This window comes from Ceratotherium simum, chromosome 15 (assembly GCF_057802395.1).
Source record: "Ceratotherium simum simum isolate JZ-2026a chromosome 15, ASM5780239v1, whole genome shotgun sequence".
In the NCBI taxonomy this organism is placed as follows: domain Eukaryota; kingdom Metazoa; phylum Chordata; class Mammalia; order Perissodactyla; family Rhinocerotidae; genus Ceratotherium; species Ceratotherium simum.
The window spans coordinates 48731684-48742376 of NC_141914.1; positions in this window are offsets into that span (position 1 = coordinate 48731684).

The following is a 10693-nucleotide window of genomic DNA, read 5'->3' on the forward strand; positions in this document are numbered from 1 at the left end:
TATCTGAAAAATTATTAAATTTGTTGCAGTAAATGGGCAACATTTGTTGTGGTGGATTTGTTTTTATTACCTAAAGTTGTGATGAAATATATTACAATTTCTAGATTTTATTTTTAAATGTGAAATGTTATGTTATAAACCAATAATAACTATTTTATAGTAAATTTAAATATTTCATCACAGGATTAAATGTTTTACTGTAACTAAATATTAACATTGTAATGCCACATAGATCTCGTGTAATTGTTTTTCTCCTCTATCACCATCCTTACCCCATCAAAACATTCGTGAAGTACATAGCTATATATAATGTCATACTAGGCGGTAGCAAGAGAGCCACGTCTTCTAGACAAGACATGTGTTACAAAGATTCAGTCCCACTAAGAACTTACCACGTAAGATTTTCGTTTCAAAATTTTTAATGAATAGCCATGGAATTCTGTCCTTTCTTTTAATTAACATTTTCCAATTAAAATGTCACATTTCCAAGTTGGTTATAAAACAGCATCTTCTAACCTGTCATCTCTGCCTGTAAAACAAGCTTTAGAAATTATAATCACTGTGAACCAGAAGAAGCTATTTTACACACTTCAATAGTCAGTAATTAGGATATGAATCGTTGCTTTATTCATATGAATCGTTAGCCTATAAATCACTTGACATAGATCTGCAAGACTATACAAATCTAGCACTTAAAGTTTCACTTGGACAAATAGAATTAGCTTTCCTTGATGGAGCAAGAGGTTTCCAAATATGATGAGGCCATTATTTCAAATTATGTAATTTGATTAGTAAAATTTTAGATGTGGAAAAAAAATCTCAGTTCATTAGTCTCATTCTTTATTTTACAGAGGAATTTTACCAAGACCAGCAAGATCGAGGTTATATTCCTTTACCAAGGTCAAGTAACTAGTTAGTGGCAAAACCAAGATCAAAAGTGTTATTTTCATTAATCTATTCTGTCTTTTTATTAAAGATATTAATATTTATATTTTATATTATACTTACAAGAGTACCAATATCTTTATTCATAATGCTTATATTTCTCACCTTTGAAAATATTAAGATGCTTTTCAGTTCCTTAGGAGCCTTGTTGGTCTTATTCACCTATATGTCTCCAGCACCTAGCAACAGTTCCTGGCACATGGTAGTTCTCAAAAATTGTTGCATGAATAACATTGTGATTGAAATCCAAGAATCCATATTGCCTTCTAATCCATTCTCCAGCCTGCATTCAGAGTGACGTTATGCAAATCCAAATTAGTCATATCACCACCTCCTTAAAACACTTCAATCCTGCTAGGCCTGTATGGTCTGAATTCTACTTGCATTTCCAGCTTCATCTTACACCATGTTCACTTTCTTTCTCTTAAGTTCTATACTTGCCTTCCTGCTCAAGGATTTTTGCACCTGCTCTTTTCTCTGCCAATCCCTCTGATCCCCATTCCTTTAACCTAGAGCAGGCAACTTCTACTTATCCTTTAGCATTTGCTCACTTACCACTCCTTGGAAGGTCTTTCCTAACTACCCACACTATCAGAACCCCCATTATACAGTCCCCAGCACCACGAGTATCTCTTTTGTGGTACTTATCAAAGATGTGATTATTGGATTAATATTTGTCTCCTCCACTATCTAAGCTACGGAATGTAGGGAAAATGTCTTTCTGTTCACCATTTTATCTACAGCGCCTAGCACACAGAAGGCACTCAGGGGCTGGCTGGGTGGTGTAGTGGTTAAGTTAATGTGTTCCACTTCAGCTCAGCGGCCTGCGGTTCACCGGTTTGGATCGTGGGCATGGACCTACTTACCGCTCATCAAGCCATGCTCAGGCCGCGTCCCACATAAAGGAACTAGAATAGAAGGATCTACAACTAGGGTATGCAACTGTGTACTGGGGCTTTGGGGAGAAAAGGGAAAAAGAGGAAGATTGGCAACAGATGTTAGCTCAGGGCCAGTCTTCCTCAAAAAAAAAAAGGCACTCAATAAAATATTTGTTGAAACAACAAGTGAGTGAATTAATGAATGAACGAACTTCTTTTTCTTATAATATCAGTGATGCTTTTTCCAAAGATACTAAAGAAAGTTTCTATTATTTTTACTTTTATCTAACCCATTATTTATGACAATTTTTCAGGAAAAATTAAGTGGCATATTTCCAAAATTAATAAATTACATCAAGGATAAAATAATTTATATCTTTAATTGACATTTGAGTAAATTACCCAAGAATTGAATGATTTTTGTACCACAGCTAGTCCAGCTAGAAGAGGAAGAGAGTTCATGCTAAGGTACTAAATTGATTTAGTTAAGACTTGCCAGTGTTTATGAACATAGTCAATTATCCATATCAAAAATTCAGTTTTTCTACAATCTACACTTTCATACATTATACACTAACACTCATAATTGCCTCTTCCACATTATCAACTGACTTGTAAACGTCTGAGTTTCCTCAAATTGATACTGTCTGCCAGTTTAGTTTTTTTTTTGTGTGTGAGGAAGATCAGCCCTGAGCTAACATCCATGCTAATCCTCCTCTTTTTTTGCTGAGGAAGACCAGCTCTGAGCTGACATCTATTGCCAATCCTCCTCCTTTTTTTCCCCCAAAGCCCCAGTAGATAGTTGTATGTCATAGTTGCACATCCTTCTAGTTGCTGTATGTGGGACGCGGCCTCAGCATGGCCGGAGAAGCAGTGCATCGGTGCACGCCTGGGATCCAAACCCTGGCCGCCAGTAGCGGAGCGCACGCACTTAACCGCTAAGCCACGGGGCCGGCCCTGCCAGTTTAGTTTTGACAGCAACTCCATCTTTGTAGAGTAGCATTTGCTATGACAACAATTTGAATACTTTGATTGTACTTAGCAATATTTTTGTTGTTGCTATTCAAATGATGGAAAAATGAAATTTCTAATGCAGTTGGAATAAAAATGGAACCCAGGTCATCAAAAAATGGTGCACATTTGGCCTTGATTGTATGCCCATTTGACATAAGCAGATTAACTGTGGGTTAATAATAGAAATGCATTGGGGAAGATATTTAAAAGGTGAGATACAGTGTTGCAAATGATATTCAAGTGCATAATGCAACTATATATAAATCTTATGCATAGAAAAAACTTAACTGTAAAGAAACACACAAAATGTTCTTAGTGTGGACAGTAGCATTTGGGGAGATTATTTCTCCCTCTCCTTTCCTTTTTTTTTTTTGGTACTTTTCAAATTTTCTATCATGAGTGTTTTAGTGGACAATTGTTGTTTTCCTGGCTATTGAACGTTTAACCCTTCCTTCCTAATAATAGTCTGATTTCCTTTTTGAGGAATCCTTCATTGAATATGGTTTTAGTGAGAGGTAATGCTTGTCTGTTACCATAGATCTGAATGGGACAACATCCTCTTCCCAAGATTAAAGTTTAGCCAATTAGATACTCTCTCATAGAACTTTGAATTTTTAGCATGTGCTAAAGGAATGGAAAAGGTTAAGAATCATTGAATTCCAACAGCAACAACAGTGTTCAGACCGGATTCTTTTGGTCAGATAATCTTTGCTCATGTTTCCACTGCATACGCCTCTGGAGCTCTCTAGCTCCTGTCCATTTCCCAAGCCTGCTCCTCAGACTGATTCTGTGAGTTTGCAAAATAAATTAAATCTTTTTTTCCTTCAAGATAGCTAGAATTGGTTTCTATTGCCTGTGACCACAAATGCCAAGATATGTTGCTTTTACAAACCCAAATCTTGTTGGCACTACCTTCAAAATATATCCAGAATCAGACCAGTTATTATCCCCTCCATTACCCTTTTCTAGGCTTCCCATCATCTTTCCCCTGAATTATTGCAATAGCTTCCTATCTCATCTCCCTGATTTTACCCTTAAACTTTCACTGTCTATTCTCAGTAAAGCGACTGGAATATTCCTGTTAAAACATAAGTCAGATCATATCACTCTGCTCAAAACCTTTTAATGGTTTCCCAGTTCTTCCATACTAAAGCCAACATTCTCACAATAGTCTTCATGGCCCCATACAATCCTCACTGACACCTACTCCTCTCCCCTTCACACCTCTATTTACCTCTAGCCACACTGGCCTCTTTGCTGCTTCTCAAACATGAGAGGCATCCTCCTAATTCAGGCTGTTTCCTTTGCTTTTATGTTCTTCCCTTATATATGCATGACTTGCTCACTCTTCTCCTTCAATTCTTACTCAAATGTACCTTCTCAATCAGCCTCGGTGGCTACCCCATCCAAAATTGCAGCCACCCCTCAAGCACTCCTGGTCCTCTTTGCCTTGCTCTTTTTATTTCATAGTCTTTATCACCTGTAAACATATTATATATTTATTTGTTATGTTATTGTTTATTGTCTGTCTCTCTACACTAGAATGTGAGCTCCATGAAGGCAGGGGGTTTTGTCTGTTTTGTGCTCTGGTATATGTCCAGTGACCAGGTCAGTACCTGCCACATAGTAGATACTCAAAAATTTTTTGAAAGGAAGAGTAAGTGAAAGAAGAAAGGAGAGAATGAAAAATAAAAAGAAGGAAGGAAAGGTTTTAAAACATTCCAAATATTATCTACATATTATAATGAAAATTTAGTCTGTAGTTTATCCATTGTTTTCAAGCTTTTTGAATATTTCTTCAAATGAAATATTACAGTGAACTCAAATACATAAAACAGATAAAAGCCAGGCTGAATTGAAATAGGGGAAGAGAGGTCCTGATTTGCCTTCATAAAGACTGCAGAAATTTAAGTTCTTCCAGAACACAGAATGTGAAAACCACTGACCACTGACCACTGGCACAAAATTTGAAAACCAATAATCACTGAATTTGAAAAGCCAAACCCTTCATTTACAGCACAAGAAGCTGAGATTTACTCCTAATAGAGATTCACACCCATCTATGAAGTTATTTTGCACAAAAAAATATATATTTTTGAATTTTAATCAAATTAATCTCTAGATCTGATTTTTTAGGAAATACAGGGAACAGAGAAACACGATAAATCACACCACAGGGATACAACCAGCAAGATCTAGACTTGTAGAAACTCTACAAGACAACCTGGTTTCTTCAACAAATAAATTGCAAGGGGAAAATGAGCAATAAAGGAGTAATTAATAGATTAGACTTAAGAGACATATAACCAAAAACAATTTATGTATTTTCTTTGAATCACGATTCAAAGTTTTTTTTTAACTATGAGAATAGGATTTCTGCTTCTCCTGTAGCTGAGTGAACTGCTAAATGACCAATTCTTTTACAAATAACAACTGTAAATTTGGGGAAAAGTGCAACAAAAAATTACCTGAAGGATCTGAAAAGTGAGAAAAAGCAGGTAGATTCTGCAGGGGAGTAAAAACTTGGAAGAATGGACTGCCATGGGGTAATTTTCACAATGTAATGGCTTTTAGAATAAGGAAACTCTGCCATTGGTGTCCAGCAGAGGCTAAAACTAAGAGAAAAGCAAACAGTCTTTCTGGCATAAAGACCAGAGGATAGAATTTGGGGTAACCACAGCTTCAGGAAAGCAAAGGGGGAGTCCTATATAGAGCCTGAGAAGAGCGTGCCGAATTCTGCATATAAACTGAAACCATCTCCAGCTGAATTCTTAATCATGCAAATACAAGGAGGACTGCAAGTAGTCCAGCCAAGAAAAAAAGAACAGAACTGAGATTTGAGCTGCTGCTCAAAAGACAGAGTTTTCAGTTTGAGTTCAAACAAGTTAATTGCCTGATAATACAAAAATAGTAACAATTTTTTGAGGAATAAAACAGAATTCAGAATATCAGGACATAACCATCACATACAGTTTACAATCCAAAATTCTGTGCCATATGAGAAAAAAAAAGTGTGACACCTTCCACAAGAAAATAACCGAATAGAGGCTAATTCTGAGATAGCCCAGAAGTTAGAATTAACATACAAGGACTTTAAAGCAGTTATTATAACTGTGCTAAATGAGATAAAGGAAAATATGCTTGTAATGAATGAAAACATAGAAAATCTCAGCAGAGAAATAGTATAAAAAAGAATCAAATGGAGCAAAAAATGCAAGAACCATAAAAAAATTCACAAATCATATTTCATCAAAAATAAAAATTTATACCCCTCAAAACGCACTGTTAAGAAAGGTTAATAGTTAAGAAAGTGGAAAGATAAGCCACAGACTGGAAAAAATTATTTTCAAAATACCTATATGATTAAAGACTCATATCCAGGATATTTAAAAAACTCTCACAACGTAATAAAACAAGCAACCTGCTTTTTTAAAAATGGGCAAAGAAAGATCTGACAGATACCGCACTAAAGAAGAGGTACAAATGGTAAATATGCACATGAAAATATACTCAATATCATTATTCATCAGGGAAATGCAAATTAAAACCACATTCAGATACTGCTACACACCTATTAGAATGGCTAGAATTTAAAATAAAGATGGTCAGTACCAAGTTCTGGTGGGGATGTGGAGCAACAGGACTTCTCATTCATTGCTAGTGTGGATGTTTCTTACAAAGTTGAACATATGATTGCATAAGACCCAGCAGTCCCATTCCTATGTATGAGAATCTTTGAGGAAATTTTATTCATAATTGCTAAAAACTGGAAAGAACCCAAATGTGTATCATTAGTGAATGGATAAACAAATGGTGGTACATCCAAAACATGTTATATGATTCCCCTTGTATGGCATTTTAAAAAGGACAAAGCTATAGGGCAAAAAAATAGATCAGGGGCTGGCCCTGTGGTATAGCAGTTAAGTGCACGCGCTCCACTGCTGGTGGCCCGGGTTCGGGTCCCAGGCGTGCACCGACGCACCACTTGTCCAGCCATGCTGTGGCAGCGTCCCATATAAAGTGGAGGATGATCGGCACGGATGTTAGCTCAGGGCCAGTATTCCTCAGCAAAAAGAGGAGGGTTGGCATGGATGTTAGCTCAGGTCTGACCTTCCTCACAAAAAAAAAAAAAAAAATAGATCAGTGGTTGACAGAGGCTAAGGGTGAGGAGAGGAGGTTTACTACAAAATGGCACAAGAGAACTCTTTGAGATGATGGAAGTAAAACATTAATGGTATAATCTGGGTGGTCTGTAAATAGGTGTTCACTGTTAAATTATTTCTGCTTCGTTGTATGAAAATTTTCATAATCAAATGTTGGGGAAAATATTCAATAAAAAATTTATTTAAAAATATGATAATATCAAAGAAATGTAAATGCAGGTTGGATATTTAATGATATTAAGGATTTTCTTTTTTACTTTTGTGTGTGTGATAATGATATAGTGGTTATATTCTTTAAAGAGACCTTATCTTTCAGAGATACATTCCAAAATATGAAAACCAGACTTTTGAGACCCTTGCCAAGTTTTTCTTTGTTCATTCCCAAAATTTATATATTTTTATTCATTTAATTGACCTTATGGGCTTCCCCGTTCTCCTGTTTTTCCTACAGTAGTGATATATTGACCCTGAATACAATACATTTACTAAATCATGGGGCAGAAATAGAGCAAAGGAGTGACTGTTAGTGCAGGAATTCAGAACTTACGGGATATGAGCTCAAAGGCACTGGGACCCAAGAGAAGTTTTAAACCCATGATGATTGAGCTACTGAAATTCTAGCAAGCATAAGGGACCAAGTAAACAGTGTGTGAGATGCTAAGGACCAGAGAGGCACAGACAGGAAAAGAAATTCCATATTTTGGGCAACAAAGGTGAAGCAGAAGAAACCTAAAATTCAGGCAATTACATGATTCCAAAAGTTCTTAAGCTTTGCCCTTGATGAATGAACTATTGGGTACCCTATGAAATAGTTCACGAGTTTTTGTGAGGATTGTATAAAATAATGTTAGTGCTTAGAAGAGTGACACATAGCAAGCACTCAATAAATGCTAGCTATTACTACTATCCTTTATTTGACAAATATTTCTTAGGTACTTATTATTCACCAGACACTGTGCTAGACACTGGGGATAAAACTATGAAACAAATTGATGCAACTTTTGCCCTCATAGAGCTCAGAGTTTAGTGAGGTCTATCCCCATTCCATCATACTGCTTTCCTTTTTGTACAACTGGAGTTCACAAGGCCATACAGCATCCTAACCATCCATAATTTTAGGTTAATATGTATAAAATGGAAAAATGTTTCCCTAATGCATACTAACATGAAAGTTGTGATGCTTGATATAGTCACAGATGTGAAAAAAAACCACTAATGCTTTATCTCTCATTATTTTAACCTTTTCTTTCACACACAGTTGAACTTATTTTATAGAGGCTATTAAAATATTAGGCTATTTTCTCCTTCATTAAGCATAATTCCTTTAATTTTCATTAACATTTTGCATGCTTCTCTTTTTGAAGATTAAACAGAGTTGTTATATATAATATAATAGAGTTGAGATGTTTATCAATGTTTTTAAATTACATTGTTTCATTTTCATAATTAAAATTTTTTGTTTTCTTTTCTTTCTTTTTTGCATGAATGTGACTGACCAAGGAATTGATATATATTAAATCACTGCTCTTGAGGACACCAATGTGCAACTAAAAGCCAGTATGTTATCATATAGTAAATACCTCTAGACGGCACTTCTATATTGTTTTATTTTTTTAATTGCAAACATGGATTACTTTTATAATTTAAACCTTGGAAAACAAAACAGCCTAATTGTGCCATTTTCTTTATCAAACCTTTGACTTCCTGTTAGTTACCAATAGCATACATCCAAGCACTTTCCCACTAACATTCAAGGTCTTTTACCAACTCTCCCCAAAGCAGAAAGAACGAATATGTTTTCATGCTATGAAAATAAGGAACACAAGTTAAAAGACCCATTTCCAGGAAACTCTTGGGATACCTTAAGGTAAAAACCACAACTCATGTATTTATCTGATATTTTTTAATTAGAAATTAAATCACCTACCTATAAACTTTACAAGTAATAGTGCAAATCTCAAAAAAATGAACAAAAAAGCTTGAGTTTCCAGTCTATTAGTCTATTCCATTATCTTGTTAGTATTGCTGAATGTATTTACTATCTTACTACCTTAGGTTCCTAGAGAAAAATCGAATATGTATTATCACAAGATTATCACAGGGAAAAGAAATTTTTAGTAAAACAGACTTTGTACTGTCTTGAGCAAGCTTTGACTTGATATCTTGAATATACGTTTGAATTCCTCAAGACAAAAAAATTTATTATTGTGGCACAGTTGAAGTGGGATTTAAGCATAGGCTTTGTTTCCTAGGCCATAGAAATGTAGGGCTGGGTTCCCACCATCTTTGGCTTCACCTCCACCTGCTTCACTTGGTGGGTCTTTTTATATCTTCTCTCCCATGTGGACATATTCTGCCAGGAACCGTGGATCCCACAGTGGTCTCCCTTTCCCATGGGTCCCGAATAGCTCATGCTTAATCAAAGTGCACCCAGCTCCACTACATTTCTAAAGAATGTGAATCTGCTCTCCAATACTGGATCCAAAAAACATCATTCTCTTTAGTGTTCTAAATAAGATATATCTAGGGGCCGGCCCGGTGGCGCAAGCGGTTAAGTGCGCGAGCTCCGCTGCGGCAGCCCGGGGTTCGCTAGTTCGGATCCCGGGCGTGCACCGACGCACTGCTTGGCAAGCCATGCTGTGGCGGCGTCCCATATAAAGTGGAGGAAGATGGGCACAGATATTAGCCCAGGGCCGTCTTCCTCAGCAAAAAAAGAGGAGGATTGGCGGATGTTAGCACAGGGCTGATCTCCTCACAAAAAAAAAATAAAAATAAAAATAAATAAATAAATAAGATATATCTGCCTAAGCTTGCTACTCGTCAGCATTGGTGGGAAATTTAATCCATCTTGTTTAGCTGACTATATAGGAGAATGAGGATAGGGCAGACGGGCTCTACCCCCTCTCTAGGATCATAAACAATCTAGGTCATCATTATACAATCCAAAAAATTGGGGGGAAAGGATTCTGGTCTTCAGTCCATTTTAATCACCTCTGAGATGTTAATTATTGATGCCTGCATAAATTATTTGCAGGCAGCCACCTCTACTCCTTTCATGCCATGCTTAAACAAGAGTATCTTTTATTCCCCCAAATCAAGACACTTGGTATTCAGTCCCCAAGCATTCTCAAGCTGCCCCTACTCAGCAGCTGCCCCTGTTTCTTCCTTCTCCTGGAGTCCTGCATGGGAATGGGTTTGAGATCTTCATCACTCTCAGCACTGCCTCCACCATGTTTCAGGAAAAATACACGAGAAGTCAGACTAGAATTCACCTTCACCTCAAAGAACTGGTGTCCGTCTTCTGCTCCTTCTTCCCTCCAATGCTTCTGAAACGCAAAATGGCAAAAGGGCGAGTGCTGATAGGATCTTCAATGTCATGGAGCTTTTCATGGAAAGGAACTCTCACTCCTATATGTACTTTTTTTAATGTTCATTTACTACACTAATTATTTAAATGAGTTATGATGAGATACTAAATCAAAATAAATTAAATTTAAACATTGATTACTTAATGAAACACTGAAACAGATAATCAAAGTTTCGTAATTTATTAGTTAAAAATCACAAGGCTGAGAGGCCGGCCTGGTGGCGCAAGCGGTCAAGTGCGCGTGCTCTGCTGCGGCGGCCTGGGGTTCGCCGGTTCGGATCCCGGGCGCGCACCGACGCACCACTTGTCAGGCCATGCTGTGGCGG